General features: G+C 46.2%; 1 protein-coding gene across 3 annotated transcripts in view; it reads left to right on the forward strand.

The window, feature by feature from the left end:
- The first annotated feature begins 13,673 nt into the window (after positions 1 to 13,673).
- DRAXIN (dorsal inhibitory axon guidance protein) overlaps positions 13,674 to 24,536 on the forward strand; it is a 113,765-nt gene continuing 102,902 nt past the window's right edge. For 2 of the 3 annotated variants that reach the window (XM_040326080.1, XM_040326082.1), the window contains exon 1: positions 17,027 to 17,127. The gene's annotated coding sequence lies outside the window, so the exon portion shown is untranslated. Of the gene's footprint in view, positions 13,843 to 17,026; positions 17,128 to 24,536 lie in introns of those variants that run through there. The other variant, XM_040326081.1, reaches the window with a different exon arrangement.

A 24,536-nucleotide genomic window follows, 5' to 3' on the forward strand; every position in this document is an offset into this window, starting at 1 on the left:
ATTTTTGGGAAAGGGGGGTGTCCCTGAATGGTAGTTTGGAAATGTGGTCACCCTACCACTGGTTATGCCACCACGTGACCTGGTATTTGTGACAGATTAGTCACCTCCTGCTCTATGCCCTCTTTTAGTAATTTGTCCTCAGAACCACCAATCCCCCAGAGTGTTCAATAGACTTTGAAACTTCTGAGGCAAATGGCCGCCACCATTTTTTCAGTTGGTATGTCTAGAGGACAAGAGCCACTGAAATTCTGTAAGTTCTTCAGGGACAGGCCCAAAGGTACTTAAACCCAAGCCATCATGTGCCAGGAAAGGTCTTGTGTGACAACGGTATCAAGCTTTATATAGATCGAATGTAGCAGGAGGACAGAGGCGGCTCTTTAATTAGGCGGTCGCCTAAGGCCTCGCACTCACAGGGGCCTTGTGGCCACCTAACTTTCCCAATGCAATGCCACAATTTTGAGGGATAGAGGACACTAACGCTGCTGTGCTCAGGCAGCGTTATGAGCCCTGACTCAGGAGCGGGGCTGCCAGCGTCCCTAACAACCAGTGAATATCAGTGACACCACCCCTTGTGACGTCAATGACCCAGCATGCCCTCAGATAATGTCGCCACAAGGGGCGGGTTCACCAGGTGACATCACTGGGTGGCCCCCGCCCCTCGGTTATTAAAGAGCAGGATCTGGGGGCCACCTTGTTAAAGGGGGCTTCCAGATTTCGATAAGCCCCCTGCCCACAGACCCCCCACAACCACCGGCCAGGGTTGTGGGGAAGAGGCTTTTGTCCTTGAATTATGTTTCCCATCATGGGCCCGAGTGGGGCCCCCATGTCAAGTTTTGCCTAAGGCCTCACAAAGCCTAGAGCCACCTCTACAGGAGGAAGAATGTAGCCTTCCTGTTGTCCCAAGCCTGCTTTATCCAGACTCCATCTCTCTGAAACCACAGCAGACAAAAAATGAGTTGTATAGTTGCCATGGTAGTGTTCAGAAAAATATAGGGCAGGCTTCCAAATATGATCTTCATCCCTCACAAACGCAAGAAGTTGTACATGTTTGGGGGGAGATAGCTGAGGACAATGTTGTCCTTGGTATTCCCAAGGTTTCGGTTCTTCTGCCTCTGGTAATTTCTGGCAGATGGCTCCTTCATGATCCACTGCCTGTGAAAAGATTCCAAGATTTGTGGTTTCAAGAAGAGGGCCCTTACTTGTTGGCCACTTTCATGGATATATGTTATACGGGAAAGTTGTAGCACTCATCCTGCCATCACAAAGAGAGCAAAACATAAAAAAAACCTGGAGGATTTTCTGAAGGGGATCCAGTTAATCTAATTTCCTGAGGCTGACAGTATACCATTTTATGGGCATTGTGGCTTGGAGTGTCCTGTGAAAAGAGGAGTAGCTGAGGCCATGGCTGCCGAAGCGTGGCTTTCAAGACCTACTTCAATAACCAGTGCCACAATTATTTTTTATTTTTTCAGAAAGAACATAGCATCTTTTTTTTGTCATTAAAGATGGAGTCAGCCTGCTCTCTCCCTCTTGAATTACCTCCAATTAAAAATAATTTTATTCTGGCCAGCAAATCTGTATATCTTTTAGATATTTAGGTAGATTCAGGTAGAGTTAGGCCGACTTATCAGTAGATAAGTCGACCTAACTCAGAATCTACGCCGACTTATGTTTAAGTGTATGCTCAAACAGAGATACGCTTAAACATATCTAAGATACGACGGCTTGCGCCGTCCTATCTTAGATAGCAATATTTTGGATGGTCGCTAGGTGGCGCTTCCATTGCGGTCGGCGTAGAATATGTAAATGAGGGGATACGCCGATTCACAAACGTACGCCCGGCCGACGCAGTACTTTTACGCCGTTTGCGTAAGAGATAGGCCGCGTAAAGTTAGAGCTAGGCCCTAGTGGAATAGTAATGTTAAGTATGGCCGCCGTTCCCGCCGCGAAATTCTAAATTTTTACGTCGTTTGCGTAAGTCGTCCACGAATCGGGATTTACGTCGTTTACGTCCACGTCGAAATCAATAGGCCCGTACGGCGCACTTAGCCGCAATGCACACTGGAAAATGTAGGCGCCCGGTGCATGCGCAGTAAAAAAAAACGTCAAAAACTTAAGGTCAAGCCTTATTAGCATTAAACACGCCCCCCTTCCACACATTTGAATTTGGCGCCCTTACGTCCACCCGCTTTAGGCTACGCCGCCATAACATAGCAGGCAAGTACATTGAGAATCATGTACTTGCCTAGCTAACTTACGGCGGCGTAGCCTAAACACGCTAAGCTACGCCGCCGCAAGTTTAGGCACTTCTCTCTGAATCTACCTATATATGTCTAATTGAATGTTCTTGGCAGAAAAAGGAATAAAAGCTGTGCAATAACATTTCTCTTGGAAATATAATTCTGGGGGCGTGCCTAAGAACTGACCTCCCAGCAGCTGCCAATGCAAGAATTTTAAAAGCCTGGCGATAAAGTCAAAGTAAAAACAAAAAGCTTTTTTTTTTTTTTTTGCTAAAAATTAAGGTTAAAAAAATGCCGGGACATGATCCAGGGAGGGGGTGGAAGGTTTGGAAGTAAATTTGTCACATGCATGGGGAATACGCTGTAAACACCAAATTTTTCCTCCTGACTGACACACTATTTAATATGAAAGACATATCAAGTATATGAGATTTTTATTTGATGAAGACTATGGGGAGGGCTTAGGTAACAAAAAACATCCAGGGCAGCAGTTCTGTGAGAAGATCAGTAAAATGTAAGGATCTCTTATAATGCCTGGTGTCCCTCTCCCTGTAAAAAAAAACCTGCTGGTCTTTAGTAGTTGCAAAGTGTACCTGTAATGTACATTTTATACTTTCTTTGCTCCTGTCTTCTGCTTGCAGTGCCTATGTGAGAGTGACATCACCCTCCTTCCTGGAAGATCCCTGGAAAATGTAGAGTAGCCAAAATAATCTTACAGTGGACTGAAATGTCTTCACCTTCTCTGTATTCCCCAGGAATTTTCTTTGAAGGACGGCGACATCACACCCAGTGATGTAGATGGTAAGTTCAAGTCTGAGTTTTTACTGTACAGGCAGAGGCGTTGCTAGGGGGGTGCGGGGGGTGCGGGCCGCCCCGGGTGACACCCACTAGAGGGGTGACACCATCCCGATTTAAAAAAAAAAAAAAATATATATTTTTTTAATTTTTTTAGCTGACATGTGGGGGGGGGGGCGGCTCCCCCCCCCCCGCGACTGCAGCGATGAGCGCCGTGGAATCGCAGCGCCAAGCACCGCGGTACAAGAGGAGGGGGGGTTGCGGGGTGACACCGCAGCACCATCCATCCCCTCCTCTCACAGCCACGGGCTGTTAGCGGTGGTCGGCAGTCGGCACACAGGCACAGCCCCCTCCTCTCTGTTTGTGTGTACAGAGGGGGAGGGGCCGAGGGGACCTTCTGTCCATGTGCCGTGGCGCTGCCTGCGATGATCTGAGGTACTGAATGGGGAGGGGGGGTGTTTGCACCTGGGGGGATTTCACTGAAGGGGTGGGGGGGATGTACTAAGGGGTGTTTGCACTGAGGGGGTTTTCACTAAGGGGGGTTTGCACTGAGGGGGGGTTGTACTAAGGGGGGGGGTGTTTGCACTGGGGGGTTGCACTGAGGGGGGTTTGCACTGAGGGGGGGTTGCACTGAGGGGGGGATTTGCACTGAGGGGGGGTTGCACTAAGGGGGGGTGTCTGCACTGAAGGGGGGTCTGTGTAACATGCAGGGGTCCAGAGGTGCAGGTGGCTGTGTAATGTAAAAGGGGTGCAGTGATGCAGGGTGCTGTGTAATGTAAAGGGGTGCAGAGGGCTGTGTAGTGTAAAAGGGTCCAGAGGTGCAGGGGGCTATGTGATGTAAAGGGGTGCAGAGGTGCAGGCGGCTGTGTAATTTTAAAGGGGTGCAGTGATGCAGGGTGCTGTGCAATGTAAAAGGGTCCAGTGATGCAGGGTGCTGTGTAATGTAAAGGGGTCCAGAGGTGCAGGGTGCTGTGTAATGTAAAGGGGTCCAGAGGTGCAGGGGATTTGAATTCCGGTCCTGGAGAAAGAGAGGTGGGGGGAGGGGACAAAGAAAAATGGAGAAAAAGAAGAAGGGATAGAACGAACAAGAAAGATGGATAGGGAGAGAGAGAAAAGGGGAAGAAAGGAGAACAGAGAGCAAACAGTAGGGTAAAAAATATTTGAAAAATGTTATTGGGGGAGGGGTGACACTGCAGCGATGAGCGCCGTGGAATCGCAGCGCCAAGCACCGCGGTACAAGAGGAGGGGGGGTTGCGGGGTGACACCGCAGCACCATCCATCCCCTCCTCTCACAGCCACTGGCTGTTAGCGGTGGTCGGCAGTCGGCACACAGGCACAGCCCCCTCCTCTCTGTTTGTGTGTACAGAGGGGGAGGGGCCGAGGGGACCTTCTGTCCATGTGCCGTGGCGCTGCCTGCGATGATCTGAGGTACTGAATGGGGAGGGGGGGTGTTTGCACCTGGGGGGATTTCACTGAAGGGGTGGGGGGGATGTACTAAGGGGTGTTTGCACTGAGGGGGTTTTCACTAAGGGGGGTTTGCACTGAGGGGGGGTTGTACTAAGGGGGGGGGGGGTGTTTGCACTGGGGGGTTGCACTGAGGGGGGTTTGCACTGAGGGGGGGTTGCACTGAGGGGGGGATTTGCACTGAGGGGGGGTTGCACTAAGGGGGGGTGTCTGCACTGAAGGGGGGTCTGTGTAACATGCAGGGGTCCAGAGGTGCAGGTGGCTGTGTAATGTAAAAGGGGTGCAGTGATGCAGGGTGCTGTGTAATGTAAAGGGGTGCAGAGGGCTGTGTAGTGTAAAAGGGTCCAGAGGTGCAGGGGGCTATGTGATGTAAAGGGGTGCAGAGGTGCAGGCGGCTGTGTAATTTTAAAGGGGTGCAGTGATGCAGGGTGCTGTGCAATGTAAAAGGGTCCAGTGATGCAGGGTGCTGTGTAATGTAAAGGGGTCCAGAGGTGCAGGGTGCTGTGTAATGTAAAGGGGTCCAGAGGTGCAGGGTGCTGTGTAATGTAAAGGGGTCCAGAGGTGCAGGGGATTTGAATTCCGGTCCTGGAGAAAGAGAGGTGGGGGGAGGGGACAAAGAAAAATGGAGAAAAAGAAGAAGGGATAGAACGAACAAGAAAGATGGATAGGGAGAGAGAGAAAAGGGGAAGAAAGGAGAACAGAGAGCAAACAGTAGGGTAAAAAATATTTGAAAAATGTTATTGGGGGAGGGGTGACACCATATTTTACCGCACCAGGTGACACCAACCCTAGTGACGCCACTGTCTACAGGCATACTTTGGAGGAAGAGGGGCCTGGACATTAAAAGCAGACCTTGCATTGTGCTGCTTGTGTTTGCTTTAATAAGAACAGTCAGCGAAGAACGGTCAGACTTGTCTGGAAATCTACAATCCACATATTTGCTCTTTATAGCAGTGCTATGCAGAAGGCTATCTCATAACATCCAACATTGGGGACCTTGAGAAGGACAGACTACAGCAGCCACACAAGGCTCTTCCATGCTATAGGCCTAAGGTGACCACATTTCCAAACTACCATTCAGGGACACACCCCCTCTCTCACCTTCCCCAAAAAAAGATGAGGGGGGCGGAGGTAATATAGTCTTGGGGTTGATAGGGAATTTGGCGGCGGGTTATTTGTCAGGTGAATGTGCCACTTGCCACCCATAGCCTGCCACCAGATGCAGTGCTGAGCCACGTACCTAGAAGGAAAGGTATCACTGCCTGAGAGTAAATTGTCACTGGTTGCAAGATGCCAGGCAGCGCTGGCTCTAGCAACCAGTTTCCGAAATGTAGTTATTAGTCAGCAGAGGGTGGCTGTGTCCTCTATTTCATTCCGGGACATTGTATTGTCCCGGAATGAAGGTGCCCGGGACCCAGGACAGACATGTCAATTGCGGGACAGTCCCGGGCAATCCGGGACATGTGGACATCCTATATAGGCCAAGAAGGGGCACCAGAACACCAAAACTGCAGGACAGTGGGAAACGTCTCCTGTGCCAACGAATCTGGATTTCCTGTGCGACGTGCAGAATTTGGAATACACAGTAGAAATCCATGGTTTTCATTCTGTCTGGTGTCACAAGTTCAGTCTGGTGGTGGTGTACTGGCATGGAGAATGTTATCTTGGCATACATCAGGCCCCACAAAGTGTATGTCCAACCAGTTTAGTTTTTGGACAGAATGGGAAAGGCATAGAACTTCTGTCCATTTTTTTTCTGCTATTTGGTAGCTCCTTTAGATTTCCCAGACAGGAAGTTAGGAACACAAACAGGAAATCAGGAGCTCAAGCTTTCCTCATTAAACAGTGACCACTGTTTAAAACTGAACTCTAGGCGAATAAAAAAGTAATTCATTAATTTACATACCTCCCAACTTTTTGAGATGGGAATGAGGGACACCTATCAGCAAAAGTATGCAGGCATAGGGCACACCCCTTGCCACGCCCCTTAAAGGAGAATTAAACAAAAAAACAAGGTTGGTTAAACCCACAAGTGCTTTTTTTACCACTACTATTCCTTTATATTGGCTTTTGGAATTTACAAATGCAGCAATTTAGAAATCAGATGAAAGTTTTAGCGCTGGAAAACACTTTTTGATAGATAAAAAGTGCATTTTAGATACATCTATATAGATCAGACCAAAATGAGGGACAAATGAGGAGAATGAGGGACAGAGGGACATTTCTCCAAATCAGGGACAGTCCCTCGAAATCAGGGACAGTTGGGAGCTATGAATTTAGCACTGTAATTATTAATACATCTGTAGTGCACCCCCTAAGGAACCACAAGTAACTGTGATCCCCCATTCTAAACAGCCAGGCACACTACATTTTCACAGGCACTCTTGAGACATTCTCTATATACAGCTCCACTTCTTCCTCCAGCCACTCACTTGCTTGCAGAACCCAACTGGATCACTGTGAGGATCTGACAGTCATTCAGTCAGATTAAAAGCACTGGCCCATTACAGACAGAAACTGAGGCCCCTTGGTTGTGTAGCAGAATTTAGGTGTCCAGCTTGCATAACTCCTATGGCTACTGATCCCAGCACCACCTCTTAGGGCACTGCCAACCCACCTGGCTGCAGCTGCCCCTTTCCTAGCCCTCCAGGCTAACTTCTCCCCACAGTCCTCCAGACTGACACTCACCAGCCCAACCGGCTGACTCTCAGGAGATCTCCCAGTAGTGCTGACCTGCTCCTGCTGTCTCCTCTCCTTGATCCCGTACCTCCAGGAAGGGTTCCCTCCATGTGTTTTAACAGGATCCTTCCAGCACCCTAGCCCTGGCCCAAGGTCACCCCCCCAAACTAGAGGTCACCCTCAAGGGCCGCTTCCAGCCTCCTAAGCACTATAGCACCATCTTCCACCTACTGCCCCTGCTGGCATGACTCATGCCTACTTATGAGGTGCCCTGCCAGCCCTTTACTGTGGATTGGCTGACGTCAGCAGGGAGGGGAGGAGGAGAGAGGCGGCCTCGCCCGCTGCAGCTGTCATGCGAGAGAGGAAAGAGACAGCGGATCACGAGACTGCCAATCAGCGCTCTGGTATATTGCAGCATTATTTTTATAAGGCATATATACAGGGCACATATCATTAATAAATAGACAGGATTATCAAATTTTAACCATAATTTCAGCAGCATGAGGGGAGGGGGAACAGAGCAGCAAGGACACAGAGCTGACAGGAAGGGAGGGGGGAGAGAGCACAGAGGAGACAGAGCAGGGCTGCGGATGACGGCACTTAAAGTGGAGTTCCACCCAAAAGTGGAACTTCCGCTTATATGCGGTAAACCGTTTTTGACAGGTCCCCTTCTCTACTTCCGGAAGATGGGCGTTCCTATGAAGAGGCGTAGATGATTGACATGCGGCTAAGGCGCGTCACGCGTTCCGAAAATAGCTGAACTGGGACTCGGCTTTATACGGCGCCTGCGCAGTCAGCTCCTAGTCTGTGCGCAGGCGCCATATAGTGCCGTATAGAGCCGAGTCGGCTATCATCTACGCCTCTTCATAGGAAAGCCTATTCCCTGCGGGAGTCTGGAAAGAAAAAGAATGATTAAACGTTATGAACAGCGAGAAAAAAAAAACAGCATACTGTACATGTCGGCAGTATACTGGATGGAATGGGATATAATTGTTTTAAAGGTGAACCTCTGCTTTAAGCTTAGAGGAAGAAGGTTGTATATTGGCCTGAGACTGGGGCCATCTAGTGGCAAAAAATAATGTTCTGGAGGTGAACTCTCTAGGTTAAAATGTTGTTTTTTTAAGAAGCTGTTCACTTTTTAGCTTTTTATTCTTAGCCTCAGTTCTACTTTAAATGCCACCACATAGCTGAGTGTTGTTCCTGATCACAAGCCCAATTTTATGGGTACCAGATAGGTGTAGCTAATAAAGTGGCTGCTGAAAGCAACTCCTGCCAGTCTGCCAGCCTGCCCGTCTGTTGTACCCAAGTTGTGCTTTTTATTACATGACTAAAATTAGAAGCACACAGAGGTATCCGTCGTCTATGTCATGCCACGCCTACATAACAAGGTAATCGTGATGTTGCTATGACAACCAGCGATCGCCAGATGCCCGCTACTTCAACTAGCCCATCATTACTGCATATAGTAAAAATAGCCTTAAAGTGAAAGAATTGGAGCCGGATTTGATTATGCCGATGCTTTAGGCCGTCTGGTAATTGATTGGCCATTTGATAAATAGACACGCTGCACTGTTATAATGAAAATGCGTTTAATTACATGTGAAACCCCCCAGGAGTCGCAGATATGTGATATCCTTGGCTCAGTATTTCTACTTTTAGGACTGTTAAACAAGCGGTGGTCAACTTACTAGATATAAGGGGCCTCACATTATGGGCATCCCCAGGAGGCCGCACATAATAAACACTATATGTGGTGCTGTTAGTGCCGGTTCACACAGGGGCGAACTGTCAGGCGACTTAGCCGCTTGACAAGTCGCGCTCTATGGATTGCAATGGAACCGCTCTAATAGAAGCGAATCAAGTCGCTCTGATTTAGAAAAAGGTTCTTGTACTACTTTGGGGCGACTTCGTAGCGGCTTGCATTGACTTCTATACAGAAGTTGTTTTGCAAGTGGCGCTAAAGTCGCGCTGTACGGGGCAGCTTCAGAGTCGGACGAATTTGAAGCTGACCCTGTGTGAACCGGTGCTAAAGGAACGTCAGAGAAGAGGATGAAGAAATGCTACAGGTGTAGTTAAAGTTGGAGATGTGTTGCTGGAGGCTGTTAGAGACTAGAGTCATGTTACATGAGACTGCTAGAGATCACTGCCAATACAGCCCTTCCTCTGGGAGGGCTGCACCACAAGTACAAAGGGCAATATTTGGTCATCAGGCATGTTAGGTTCTACAAACCCCACGCGGTTAGGAACACTTTTCATTAGAAGTTGTCCTAGTAAGCCCACCCCCCACATGGTTAGAAACACTTCCTGCTAGTCGTCCAGGAGTGCGATCAAGGGGATAGAAGTTATCTCCTTGATCGCACTCCTGGATGCCTAGCAGGAAGCAGGAAGAAGAGACACACAGAGGACGCAGTTCGCCGCTGCTTTACCCGCCACCAAGATAGGGGAAAGTGCTGGTCAGACAGCGGGTGGGGGTCACAGTGGCTGCATTTGATGGGGCACAGTGGTGGCATTTGATGGGCACAGTGGTGGCATTTTATGGGCAAAATGGCAGCATTTGATGGGCACGGTGGAGACATTTGATGGGCACAATGGCGGCATTTGATGGGCACAGTGGCAGCATTTGATGGGCACAGTAGCTGCATTTGATGGCATAGTGACTGCGTTTAATGGGCACAGTGGCTGCGTTTGATGGGCACAGTGGCTGCATTTGATGGGCACAGTTGCTGCATTTGATGGCACAGTTGCTGCATTTGATGGGCACGGTTGCTGCGTTTGATGGCACAGTGACTGCAATTGATGGGCACAGTGACTGCATTTGATGGGCAAAGTGATGCTGCACTTGATGTTTTTTCCCAGAATTCCTCCCCCCCCAAAAAAAATTTTGGAGCACCAGCCGCCGCTGCAATACACACCAAACTGAGCATATGCAGCTTGGCCAAGGCTCTACCAGGAGATGGTTTGAGGACTGTGGAAGAAAGGGAGGATCAGAGAAGATAGGATGAAACAGCCTTTTTATACAATGCAGAGAATTGACCCTGGTGAAGGAAAGTATTGCCCCTGATGAAGGAAAGTATTGCCCCTGATGAAGGAAAGTATTGATCCTGATGAAGGAAAGTATTTCCCCTGATGAAGGAAAGTATTTCCCCTGATGAAGGAAAGTATTGCCCCTGGTGAAGGAAAGTATTTCCCCTGATGAAGGAAAGTATTGCCCCTAATGAAGGAAAGTATTGCCCCTGATGAAGGAACGTATTGCCCCTGATGAAGGAAAGTATTGCCCCCCACTACAAAATGTGTTGGCTTCCTCTTGTGACCTGTCTTCTGTCATTAAAACTGACCATCACAATTCGATTTTTGTTTTAATATTTGTAGGAATTACAGACAAGAGAACATGTAAAGGTTTAATTGCTCCAGGGGAGCAGATCTTTTTTCCTGATTCAGACCTGTTATGCCGCGTACATACAATCGGTCCATCCGATGAGAACGGACCGAGGGACCGATTTCAACGGTTAACCGATGAAGCTGACTGATGGTCTGTCGCGCCTACACACCATCGGTTAAAAAAACGATCGTGTCAGAACGCGGTGACGTAAAACACAACGGCGTGCTGAAAAAAAAGAATTTCAATGCTTCCAAGCATGCGTCGACTTGATTCTGAGCATGCGTGGATTTTTAACCGATGATTGTGCCTACTAACGATCGTTTTTTTCCCATCGGTTAGGAATCCATCGGTTAAATTTAAAACAAGTTGGCTTTTTTTTTAACCGATGGTTAAATAACCGATGGCGCCCACACACGACCGGTTTAAACCGATGAAAACGGTCCATCAGGCCATTCTCATCGGTTTAACCGATCGTGTGTACACTGCATAAGTGAAATTTCTCTACATGTCATTTATAACACGGTAACATTGAAGAAAGTGATTTATGATTTCTGTTTCCTGAATGTGTAGAGTTCTAATGGGCTTCTGTTATGTGTGTAAGTTAGATTGTGCTTAGCCGAGTACTTTTTTTAATGAATTTCATCCTATATGTCATCTTCCCAACCAGCTTTCTAAGCAAAAATGACTTGTGTTATTGAAGCGAGACAGGAAATTCAGAGTGGCGCTGGACCTTTGCTGTGTTCTGATTGGCTGGCTGTGGCCCTCTTCGGGTGCCTCGGGCATATAAAAATACAATATTACACCAGCAGTCGGGGGACAGCGGAATGGAACGCTATCCATATCACAGGCTGCTGAATAATGAATGAAGGTGGCGGCTTTATTTCATATCCCAACATACAGGAGATATCACTTCCTCTGCATTCTGTCACTTCCAGTTATGTTATTCATCAGTGTTACACGATAAGGGGTCAGACCACAGGACAGCGGTGGCATTAATGTGAATCAAGAGCAAAAATCTTTATAGTTTTGGATACTGTAAGAAAAGATTGGACTAGTGGCGGTAACTTTTCTTGCTATACAGGGCTTCAAATGTGGTCTCTGACCAAAGGGCCATGCGGAATATTCAGTGAATGTAATGCCACAGAAAACTGTAACGACTGCAAAAATACCATAAGAGATTGTCAGAGACTAAGGACATGCTACAAGAGATATCGGAGACTGCAGACATACAATAGGAGACATGCTAGAGGAGATAGTTAAGGACTACATGCATGGTACAGGAGGTGGTCACAGACGATAAGCATGCTACAAGAGATGGTCAGAGACTACAGACATAGCACAGGAGATGGGCATAGTCTACAAGCATGCTACAGGAGATGACCAGAGACTACAGACATGCTAAAAGAAACGGCCACAGACTACAGGCATGCTACAGGAGATGACCAGAGACTACAGACATGCTAAAAGAAACGGCCACAGACTACAAGCATGCTACAGGAGATGGTCAGAGGCTACAAGCATGCTACAGGAGATGTCAGAGACTACAAGCATGCTACAGGAGATGGTCAGAGACTACAGGAATGCTACAGCAGATGGTCAAAGACTACAAGCATGCTACAGGAGATGGTCAGAGACTACAGACATAGCACAGGAGATGGGCATAGTCTACAAGCATGTAACAGGAGATGACCAGAGACTACAGACATGCTAAAAGAAACGGCCACAGACTACAGGCATGCTACAGGAGATGGTCAGAGACTACAAGCATGCTACAGGAGATGACCAGAGACTACAGACATGCTAAAAGAAACGGCCACAGACTACAAGCATGCTACAGGAGATGGTCAGAGACTACAAGCATGCTACAGGAGATGGTCAGAGACTACAAGCATGCTACAGGAGATGGTCAGAGACTACAGGAATGCTACAGCAGATGGTCAAAGACTACAAACATGCCACAGCAGATGGTCAGAGACTACAGGCATGCCACAAGTGATGGTCAGAGGATACAAGCATGCTACAGGGGATGGTCAGAGACTACAAGCATGCCACAGGAGATGGTCAGAGGCCACAAGCATGCCACAGGAGATAGTCAGAGACTACATGCATGCCACAAGGGATGGTCAGAGGCTACAGGCACCCTACATTTGATGGTCAGAGTCTCTACAAGCACGCTACAGAAGATGGTCAGAGACTATTGCAGGTCAGGTTATCTGTCATGCTGCCCCAGTCTTTAAGCTGAAGTTTATTCTGCTTATATTTAACCCCTCTGGTTCCTCCTGCCCTTCTCTTAGCAATATGCTTATGATATTTTTAAATAAAATATATTTTATTTTACACACAATGATGTCATCCCTTGGTCTCTGTGCTTCTCTATGAAATTCAGGCAGATCATGGCTGGTGGGAGGGGACAGCAGGGTGTTGTACATGGTTTCCTGAAAACATCCTAACACTCTCCCTCAATACTCCTCTTAAAGAACTGAAATCCAATGAATGAAAGGGGTGGGCCAGAAACATTAAGGTCAGGAGGAAAGAGCTAGATGGTGCTGGACGTCTATATAAGGTAGTGGGAGGGAGAGGACCCGCTATGCACTTTGCAATAAATATGAAGACCCTTTTCCATACCACCAGTGAATCCTTATACAAAGACATGGTGATATGAAGGGAATGATCCCAATCTGATGAAGATCCGGGTTTAAAGAAGAGAATCTGCACATCACTGGTCATCACTTATTTCCAGGAGAAGCAGTGATCATGTGACTTGCCGTGGGCTCCGAGCCGATAGTTGGGGCCCCAAGGTTATCTGGACATAGCAGATTCCAGAGTGGTGAGAGGTCATCCCTGTGATCTGCATGCAGCAGATAATTGTCAGTGTCACAGAGCCCCAGGGGCTGTGTGGCCCTATGTGAGCCCCTGGACTGGGGTCTCAGACCTCTGAAGGGCTCTCCAGGTCACAGTACAGATGTTATAACAGATGTAATGACAGTAGGGGGGGTGGGGGGGCTCACCCCCAGGCTGGGCCACACAGGTCTCAGCTTTTGTTTAGTTGCATCATGGATGAGATGAGTGTTCTCTGCTATCCTTTGTCTTCAGTCTTCTCCTCCTCTTCATCCTCAGGGGATACACAGCCAGAGAAAAGGCTACCTGATCTTCTCTGATCCGACTCCTCGCCGCTCTGCTTCCCATCAACTCTCATTATCTACTGCGCCCTCTGCCACTTCCAGCAGATCACTGCCACCGGGCATCAGGGAGAGGATACTTATGTCTCTGTGTACAGAGGGCTAGGTATACTTGCCATTTCCCTTCTTTCCTTTCTTCCCTCCTTACTCTCCCTTCCTTCCTTCGTTTTACCTTTCCTAATTCACTCCTTCTTTCCTCCCTTCCTTCCCCTCTTCCTTCTTTCCTCCCTTCCTTCCCCTCTTCCTTTTTTCCTCCCTTCCTTCCCCCATCATTTGTTTTACCTTTCCTTTCCTAATTCACTCCTTCTTTCCTCCCTTCCTTCCCCTCTTCCTTCTTTCCTCCCTTCCTTCCCCTCTTCCTTCTTTCCTCCCTTCCTTCCCCTATTCCTTCTTTCCTCCCTTCCTTCCCCTATTCCTTCTTTCCTCCCTTCCTTCCCCTATTCCTTCTTTCCTCCCTTCCTTCCCCTCTTCCTTTTTTCCTCCCTTGCTTTCCCCATCATTTGTTTTACCTTTCCTTTCCTAATTCACTCCTTCTTTCCTCCCTTCCTTCCCCTCTTCCTTCTTTCCTCCCTTCCTTCCCCTCTTCCTTCTTTCTCACCCCTTTAATTCTTTCTTTCTTTCCTACCTTCATTATTTCCTTTCATGTTCCTACCTTCATTATTTCCTTCCCTTCTTTCTCACCCCTTTAATTCTTTCTTTCTTTCTTTCTTTCTTTCTTTCTTTCCTACCTTCATTATTTCCTTTCATGTTCTTTACATTAACTTCCTTCCTTCTTTCTTTTCCTTCCACTTTATATTTTCTTTTCCTTTCCTTCGTCAACCCTTTCTTCCCTTCTTTCTCACCCCCCCCCCCCTACTTTCTTCCAACTTCCATGCTTCCTTTCTGCACTCCTTTAGTTTTCTTAAACTTATTTCCCTTTTTGCCTTCTCTTCCATTTTTATTTTACCTTTCCTTTCCTTCTTCTTTCTCCTTCTTCCTTCTCCTTCTATCCAATATTTCCTCCCTTTCTTTCCCCTCCTTCTTTTTTTCCTTCCCTTCCGCCTTCCATTTTCTTTTCTTTACCTATTCATTTGCACCCCTTTCTTCCTTTCTCCCCTGTTATCCCTACTCTATCCCTCCTTTCATTTTTGTTTTTTTCCGTCTACTCTTCTTTCCTCCTTCCAGTTTCTTCTTTAAAGCCTCAGGCCGAGGAAAACGGTCGTGTGTACATTTTTCGACGAGGATCCCGTCGAGCCAAAAAGAGAGCATGTCTTCTTTTTCCTCGACGGGAATGGAGAAACTTGCCTTGTCGAGTTCCTCGACAGCCTAACAAGGAACTCGACGAGGAAAACGATGTGTTCCTCGGTCGTGTGTACGAGGCTTCATAGACACGACCGGGTTGCCTGGCAGGAAAACTGCCAGGAGAGCATTTGCCCGGGAACCCTGGCTGTGTGTATGCTCCCTAGCAGTTTTCCTGTCAGGAAAACCCTGCTCTCTATTTTCTCGTCGGGATTCCCAGCAGAGTGTTTCCTGCCGAGAAAACTGGTCGTCTGTATGTTTACCTGCCTTGTAACGAAACCGTGCATGCTCGATAAGACTTATGCGCATGCGCGGTAGTATACAAGGTTAGTGTGGGGTGTAGCAAGATGGCAAGATGGCGACGACGGCATCGAATTTGACGAGCGCCGGCTCGTCGTAGTCGATGACGTCACCGTGTTCTTGCCATTCAAAAGAACGGCGGTTCTTTTGAATGGCTGTCTGTATGCACAGCTTTGGAAGACAAGCTTGCCAGGAATCCCATCAGGAAAACAAAAGTTTTTTTCCTGACGGGATTCCTGGCCGTGTGTACAGGGCCTAACTTTACTTTTCTTTTTTTGCCCAATTTTTCACTCTTTCATTTCCTTAACCTTATCTTTATTCCTTCCTTCTTTCATTCCCTTTCACCTTCTATTTTGTTTTCTTTACCCTTACTTTCCTTTGTCATTGCTTTTCTCTTTTTCTTTCTTTCTTTCCTTCCTTCTTCTCCCTTATGTTTTCCCCACTCCTATCGTTCCTTCCTCCTTCTATCCAGTCCCTCTTCCCTTCCTTCATTCTTTCTTTATTTCCCTTCCACCTTCTATTTTGTTTTCTTTACCCTTCCTTTCCTTTGTCATTGCTTTTCTCTTTCTTTCTTTCTTTCTTTCTTTCTTTCTTTCTTTCTTTCTTTTTTTCTTTCTATCTTTCTTTCCTTCCTTCTTCTCCCTTATGTTTTCCCCACTCCTATCGTTCCTTCCTCCTTCTATCCAGTCCCTCTTCCCTTCCTTCCTTCTTTCCTTCCCTTCCACCTTCTATTTTCTTTTCCTTTGTCATTGCTTTTTTCTTTCTTTCTTTTTTTCTTTCTTTCTTTCTTTCTTTCTTTTTCTTCTTCTTCTCCCATACGTTTTCCCCACTTCTATCGTTCCTTCCTCCTTTTATCCAGTCCCTCTTCCCTTCCTTCCTTCCTGTTTTCCTTACTTCCTCAAGTCATTTCTTCCTCCTTCCCCTTTCTTTTCTTTTCTTTTCTTTTCTTTACCTTTCCTTCTTCTCCCCTTCTTTCCTCCCCCCCGACTTTTATCCTGCCTCCCCTTTCCCTCTTTCCTACCTTGTTTTCATTCTTCTTTTCTTCTTCCTTGGCTCTTGTCATCCTTTTTCTTCTTATCTCTCCCTTTCTCTTACTCACTCCATATCTATCTTTTCTGATTTTATTTTCTGTGCAATATACCCTTCCTTCATTCTTCTTCCTCTCCTTTCTTTTTCTTTGCTTCCTTCCTTCCTTTGTCCAGTCAGATCATGTTGTGTTCAGATTTTGTGATCATATTGCAGGAATTGAATTTTCACAGTATATGGCTGTTTTTTGTTTAATGGCCGTGTTGTTTGGACTTTTCTTCTTTCTTTTTCCAATTTCTTCCTTTCTGGCCAGCAAATTCCTTGTTAGCTTCCTTCATTCCATCCTCCCCCTTTCCTATTTCCTTCCTTTCTTCCTCCCTCACTCCTTTTTCCCCCTTTTCAATTTATCTCTCTCCTTTTCTCTCACTCCCATCTCTGTGCCTATGTATCTTTTGTGCTTTTTATCTTCTTTGCCATCTAGCTTTCTTTTCTGTGCCTCTAGATTGTCAGCTTTTGGGGACAGACGTTTCTCCTGCTTATCGCACGTGCATACATCGCATGCTTATTACTCCCCCTCCACCTCCTCCTCTTGAACCCTCCACCCTCCTCCTTGTACCTGATGATGATGACAATTTGGGTTGCTGCCCCTCTGTCCCCCTCCATGCGGTGCCCCTCCCCTCCTCCTCCGTACTGTCCCTCTCCTTGGGTGCTGATGCTGGGAGAGAAGAGCGGAGTCAGGTGGAGGAGGGCAGAGAAGTGTGTGGCTGCAGCGAGTGACAAGAGTCTGGTGAGTCCTCATCACAACTAATGATCTTACTTCTTGTAGAGGATGATTTATTCTGATATCTCATCATCCTCTCCATCTGCTGGATCATTGTCTCACCAATACCTGACTCCCATCTCTACCCTACTCCCAAATTCCCCATCTATGGCCATGCCAGCCTATACCACCATCTGTGGGTAGATTGCATCTGAGATGTCCCTTGTCCCCATCATCGAACAAATATTCTCCTTCCCACCCCCTCCTCTCCTCTGTCTATCATGTCTTCTTCTTTCAGTCCTTCTGCCTCTTCTTTATCTGCCGGGGGTTGGGAGATTTCCATAAACCCTTTTATTGCTCTTCTTAAAGACTGGCTGAACAATACTCAGCTTTTTCCAGCTCTGCGAACACTTTGAGGATCTTTAGTGGGCAATTACTTGGGTAGACCTAAGAAGAAACTTCATCCCAATCCAGGGTCAATCTTTATGCTGGAAATTCTCTATAACCGAGAACACAAATATTCCCCCTTCCTTCCTACTAATAACTGATATTTCTAATCAATAACTAATATTGTGGTCTGCACAAATTTATTTCAAGTAATGGAGGAAAGTCGTGGAAGGAAGAGCTAGCCATCAGCATTATCCCTTTGTCTGTGGGTGGATCTGTACACTTTACCTAGGCTGGTTGGTCCCATACTATACGGTATTTTGCATTTCAGAATTACAATATAGTTTGTGGCAATTTATTGTGTAAAACATATGGCACAATAACAAGTGGCAGGATTTTACAGCATGCTGGAAATTTTCTTTAAAAAAAGTGTTGATATTTTCCTTGGGGAATGAGAAAAATGCTTTTAAATTACCCCCAATCAGCACTCATAAAGCTCTTCCAGAGGGTGGTAGGTCTTGTAGTCCCACAGCCACATGGTAATGATGACCATACACGCCTTGATTTTGATTGATCAAAACAATTGAATTGGTAAACAACTGAATAACCATACCTCTCCTTGCTTCCTCCCTTCTTTCATTCCTTCCTTATTTTCTTTCTCCCTCCCGTCCTTTTTTTACCCTTCTTTTCTTCATTCTCACCTTCCTTATTTAATTTTCTTTCACCTTTCATTTTCTTTACCTTTCCTTTTTTACCCTTCTTTTTTTCCCTTTTTCCTATGCTTCGTTCCTTCTTTCCCCTTTATTTCTTCCCACTTCCTTCCTTTCTTCCTCTTGGTCCAGGGTTATTCTTCATACTGGAAATTCTCTATAACCATAGCAATCTTCCTGACTTCCCCTTACTTTTTCCCCATGTCTATCCTTCTTTCATTCCTTCCTTCCTTCCCAGCTCACAGTCCAGGGTTATTCTTCATACTGGAAATTCTCTATAACCATAGCAATCTTCCTGACTTCCCTTTACTTTTTCCCCATGTCTATCCTTCTTTCCTTCCTTCCTTTATATCTTCCTCCCTTTCCAGCTCTCAGTCCAGGGTTATTCTTCATACTGGAAATTCTCTATAACCATAGCAATCTTCCTGACTTCCCCTTACTTTTTCCCCATGTTTATCCTTCTTTCCTTCCTTCCTTTCTTTTTTACTTCCTTCCTTCCTTCCTTCCTTCCTTCCTTCCTTCCTTCCTTCCTTCCCAGCTCACAGTCCAGGGTTATTCTTCATACTGGAAATTCTCTATAACCATAGAAATCTTCCTGACTTCCCCTTACTTTTTCCCCACGTCTATCCTTCTTTCCTTCCTATCTTTCTCCCTTTCAGCTCTCAGTCCAGGGTTATTCTTCATACTGGAAATTTTCTATAACCATAGCAATCTTCCTGACTTCCCCTTACTTTTTCCCCACGTCTATCCTTTTTTCCTTCCTTCCTTCCTTCCTTCCTTCCTTCTTTCCTTCCCAGCGCTCAGTCCAGGGTTATTCTTCATACTGGAAATTTTCTATAACCATAGCAATCTTCCTGACTTCCCCTTACTTTTTCCCCACGTCTATCCTTCTTCCCTTCCTTCCTTTCTTCCTTCTCTCCTTCCTTCCTTCCTTCCTTCCATCCCAGCTCTCAGTCCAGGGTTATTCTTCATACTGGAAATTCTCTATAACCATAGCAATCTTCCTGACATACCCTTACTTTTTCCCCACGTCTATCCTTCTTTCCTTCCTTCCTTCCCAGATCTCAGTCCAGGGTCATTCTTCATATTGTAAGTTTTCTGTAACCGGTAACACAATTATTCCTCCTTCCATCTCATCAATAACTGATCCCCTTCTGCCCAAATTTAATGTTTCACAAGTCACGGAGGAAAGTCAAGGCAGACATTTCAAGGAAGAGCTAGGCATCGACATTATCCCTTTGTCTATGGGCAAATCTGTACATATGAGTTATTCTCAACTGGATGTATTTATCGGAAAATAAATCGATCATTTACTGAATTGTGTATGGTCACCACTAGGCTTGATGCTTCTGGTGGAACTGCTATTGTATTTCTCTTGTTATGTTGTTTTAGTTAAGTATTAGAATACATTGTTGTTTCCTATCACAATTCATCTGCAAAAAAACTAATTTCTGTCACATCCATAAAAGTATTTTTCATTTTGGCAGGAAGAGTTATTTTCGGATTTGATGTTTCTTATGTGTTTTCTATTGGGGTAACAGAATGTTGTTGAGTTTCTTTTAATATGGGAGAGCAATGTGTAAGAGGTAAAAAGATTTCACTATACTGAACTCAGATTGGTGAAAGATGTTTGTGATTGGTCTTCATAGTTTGTTGTACCGTGGTCATTGCATTTTGCTTTATTATATTATTATAGTTATGTATTATAATAATTTATACAGCACTGTATATTCTGCACATTTACACCAGTCCCTGCCCTCAAGGAGCTAACAATGTGAGGTCCCTATCTCATACACATGCTGGAACCAAAAAAGGTGTCCATACACAGTTTAAGCCAAGGTACACCATATGGGTTCCAATGAGCGTAGCATGTAGGTCATCTTATTCAACGGGCTCCCTTCTCCTTCTATCCAATCTTTCTTCCCTTTCCTTCCCTCCCACCTTACATTTTCTTTTCTTTACCTTTCCTTTTTCACCCTTACTTCCTTCCTTTCTCCCCATTTCTTCCTACTCTATCCCTCTTTACTAATTAATTTTCTTCCTTCTAACCTTCCTTATTTCCACCTTCCAATTTCTTCTTTAACTTTTAGGGGCAGATCCACAGAGAGAGTACGCCCGCGTATCTACTGATATGCCGGCGTACTTTAAAATTTCCCGCGTCCTATCGTTGTTTTGAATCCTCAAAACAAGATACGACGGCATCTGGGTTAGATCCGACAGGCGTACGGCTTCGTACGCCTTCGGATCTAAGATGCAGTTTCCCGCGTCCGCTGGGTGCCGTTCACGTCGTTTTCCGCGTCGAGTATGCAAATTAGCTTTTTCCGACGATCCACGAACGTACGAGCGGCCGTCGCATTCTTTTACGTCGTCTCTAGGCGGCTTTTTCCGGCGTATAGTTAAAGCTGCTGTTTTGTGGCGTATAGTTAGACTTGCCATGTTAAATATGGCCGCCGTTCCCGCGTTTATTTTGAATTTTTTTTTTTGCGGAAGTCGTCCGTGAATCGGGATGCACGTAATTCACGTCTATGTTAAAAAAATGACATCCTTGCGACGTCATTTAGCGCAATGCACGGCGGAAAATTTAGGGACGGCGCATGCGCAGTTCATTCGGCGCGGGGACGCGCTTCATTTAAATGAAACACGCCCCCTAATCGCCGATTTGAATTACGCGCCGCTACGCCGCCAGTGATAGACTACGCCGTCTTAACTTACGGCGCAAAATCTTTATGGATTCGAACTAGAGCTGGGTAAGTTACGGCGGCGTAGCGTATCTCTCATACGCTGCATGGGTGCAGATCTCTGTGGATCTGCCCCTTACTTTTCTTTTTTGCCCCATTTTCACGCTTTCATTTTCTTAACCTTATCTTTTTTCCTTCCTTCGTTTCCTTCCCTTCCTCCTTCTATTTTCTTTTCCTTACCTTTCATTTTCTCCCTCCTTCCTTCCTGCCTTTCCCCTTAATTTTTCCACCCTTCTATCCTTCCTTCCTTCCTTATTCTATCCAGTTCCTCTTCCCTTCCCTTCTTTCCTTCATTCTTTCCTCCTTCTCTTCCACCTCCTATTTCTTTTCTTTACCTTTCCTTCTTCATCCTTTCTCTCCTTCCTCCCCCACACTTCTATCCTTTTCTCCTTCTTTCCTTTCTTCCTCCTCTCTTTTTTTCTTCCTTCCATCTTTTGTCCAGTCAGATCATGGTGGGAACCTAGCCTCAATGTCGGCTGAATGGGGCAAAATTCAAGTTGGCAGCCCTCCGTTTGATATAAGTAGATGTTTCGACTGACTTTTGTTGAAGGAGTGGGTCAGATTTTTTTGGGCTGAACTGCTTCTGAATAGAATCATTGGCCGTGGGGATTCCTCTATACATGCTGTTTAGTATGGATGGAGGATTTAATGGTTTCTCTCATTCAGCCCCTCAAGGCTGAAATCAATGGCCAGCTTTAGATAGGAGCCAATTAACACACCAGCATGTTTTTGGAATATGAGAGTATACCCGCATAAGCACAGGGAGAACATGCAAACTCCATGCATTGAGGACCCCAGAAGTGCTAACCTCTAATCCACTATGCTGCCCTGTATATAAGTCATTTTGCATATAATGATAATAGTATATTTTTATAATACTTGTGTCTACTGAACAATGCACAGCAGAAAAGGAAGCTGCTGTCTGAGGACAGTTCTAGAAACATTTTTTCCCCCCAGAAATGTCTCTTATCAACAAAATGTAAATTTGTATTTTAGGTTCTGCTGTCATAGTATTTTCTGTTTGTTTTTTATGCATTACATTTTTCAAATGTTTCAATATCTACTAGCTGGGAATCGTTATCTTTGGTCCTTCCACAGCATTTTGCTTCCAGCTTATCATCAAACTATCCATGCAAATCCTTCTCAAATGTTGCAATTATAGGATTTGCGTACTTATTGATCTTTACTTTTTCCAAGCCTGATACTCCGGCAATAGAGGTCCTCTGACATCTGGCAGGTGTTCCTCTTTGAAGTGCACGTTTGTCAGGCAGTTCAAAGAGTAGCACCTGCCAGATGTCAGAGGACCTCTATTGCCGGAGTGTCAGGGGAGTAGGGGATTTCCGACACATCACTGGTGGCGGAAACTTTGCATCAAATTCCCGAAAGCTGTTCACCACTGTCATTAGAAATACTTACTGATTGTTTGGAGGGTGGCCCTAAATTAATGATCTGATAAATTGATTCAAGTCAAGTTTCTGCATCAAGTGTAACACACCCCTGTAAGACTCCATAAGATGTATCCGACATGCTACTTGCAGTGTCGGCAGGGCCGGTGCTATCACTAGGCGAACTTGGCAGCCACCTAGGGTGCCCTGCTGCCTAGGGTGCCCAGCCACTGATGTCCCTACTTTCTTCTCTCTACAGCAAGCAACTAAGGCCCGGATTCTCAGAGGACTTACGACGGCGTAGCGCCATGTACGCCGTCGTAAGTCCGAATCCGACCCGTCGTATCTATGCGCCTGATTCTTAGAATCAGTTACGCATAGATATCCATTAGATCCGACAGGCGTAAGTCTCTTACGCCGTCGGATCTAAACTGCATTTTTTTTTTGACCGCTAGGTGGCGCTTCCGTCGAATTCTGCGTCGAGTATGCTAGATACGCAAATTCCCGAACGTACGCGCGGCCGACGCAGTAAAGTTACGACTTTTAGGTTAGGCTTTTCCTGGCGTATAGTTGCCCCTGCTATATGAGGCGCAGCCAATGTTAAGTATGGCCGTCGTTCCCGCGTCAAAATTTGAAAAAGTTACGTAGTTCGCGTAAGTCGTCCGTGAATGGGGCTGGACATCATTTACGTTCACGTCGATACCAATGACGTCCTTGCGGCGTACTTTGGAGCAATTCACACTGGGAAATTCCACGGACGGCGCATGCGCCGTTACGCAAAAACGTCAATCACGTCGGGTCACAGTAGTTTAACATAAAACACGCCCCCCCTTCCACATTTGAATTAGGCGGGCTTACGCCAGACGATTTACGCTACGCCGCCGCAACTTACGGAGCAAGTGCTTTGAGAATACAGCACTTGCCCGTGTAAGTTGCGGCGGCATAACGTAAATCGGATACGTTACGCCGCCGCAGAGATACGCCGATGTACAAGAATCTGGGCTTAAGTCTCAGCATCAGCAGGCAGCCACTGTTCCATTCGCACATAGGGGGTTATTTACAAAAGGCAAATCCACTTTGCACTACATGTGCACTTGGAATTGCAGTCCCTGTAGGTCTGAGGGAGGCATGCAAGGAAAAAAAAAACAGCATTTTAGCTTGTACATGATTGGATGATATAATCAGCAGAGCTTCCCCAAATTTCAGAGCTTCTCCTCAGATCTACAGCAGTCTACAGTGACTGCACTTGCAGTGCACTTGTAGTGCATAGTGGATTTCCCTTTAGTAAATCAACCCCATAGTGTCAGAGGCGCAGCAGGGGCAGAGGACTGTGTCTGTGTCCCGACTCCCGAATACATGTAAGCAAGCATTGATGTGCACTGGTAGGCACTGAACTGGTAGGCTGCATTTGATGGGCGCTGGTGAGGCTACATTTGATGGGCGCTGGTGAGGCTACATTTGATGGGCGCTGATGAGGCTGCATTTGATGGACGCTGGTGAGGCTACATTTGATGGGCGCTGGTGAGGCTACATTTGATGGGCGCTGATGAGGCTGCATTTGATGGGCGCTGATGAGGCTGCATTTGATGGGCGCTGGTGAGGCTACATTTGATGGGCGCTGGTGAGGCTACATTTGATGGACGCTGGTGAGGCTGTATTTGATGGGCGCTGGTGAGGCTGCATTTGATGGGCGCTGGGTGTCGGGCTCATCTAGGGTCCTTCTTGCACATGTTCTGGGCTTACCCGAATATTGTGAATTTCTATTTGGAAGTATTTGAAGTAATTAATCTTAGGTTGTAGTTGACGCTTTTAGCTTCCCCGGAGCTGGCACTTTTAGGGATTCATGAGGATGAACAACGTCCCTATCATACCAAGTTATTAATCTCATACCTCCTATACCACGTAAAAAATTATATCCTCCTTATGTGGACTTCCTCCACTCCCCCCTGTGGTGTCCTCCTGGGAAGTGATGGTGGATGCTGCTTTCTATGTATAGACTCACGTATATTAATCAGGGTTGTTCCTGGAAGTACGGTATGGCAAAGTTTGGTCTTCGTGGACCTCAAGTTGAACAATGTTGACTTTCTCTGTTTTTTTCATTGTTGCTAGACAAATTGAGTGATAGTTTGCCAGCTGTTATGCTGTCTCTTATGTACATGCGCCGGATTTCACATTTTATTTGTTGCATTGTTGTTTCTGTTAATGTTCGAGGTATA

The sequence above is a fragment of the Rana temporaria genome, chromosome 10 (assembly GCF_905171775.1).
Source record: "Rana temporaria chromosome 10, aRanTem1.1, whole genome shotgun sequence".
NCBI lineage: Eukaryota > Metazoa > Chordata > Amphibia > Anura > Ranidae > Rana > Rana temporaria.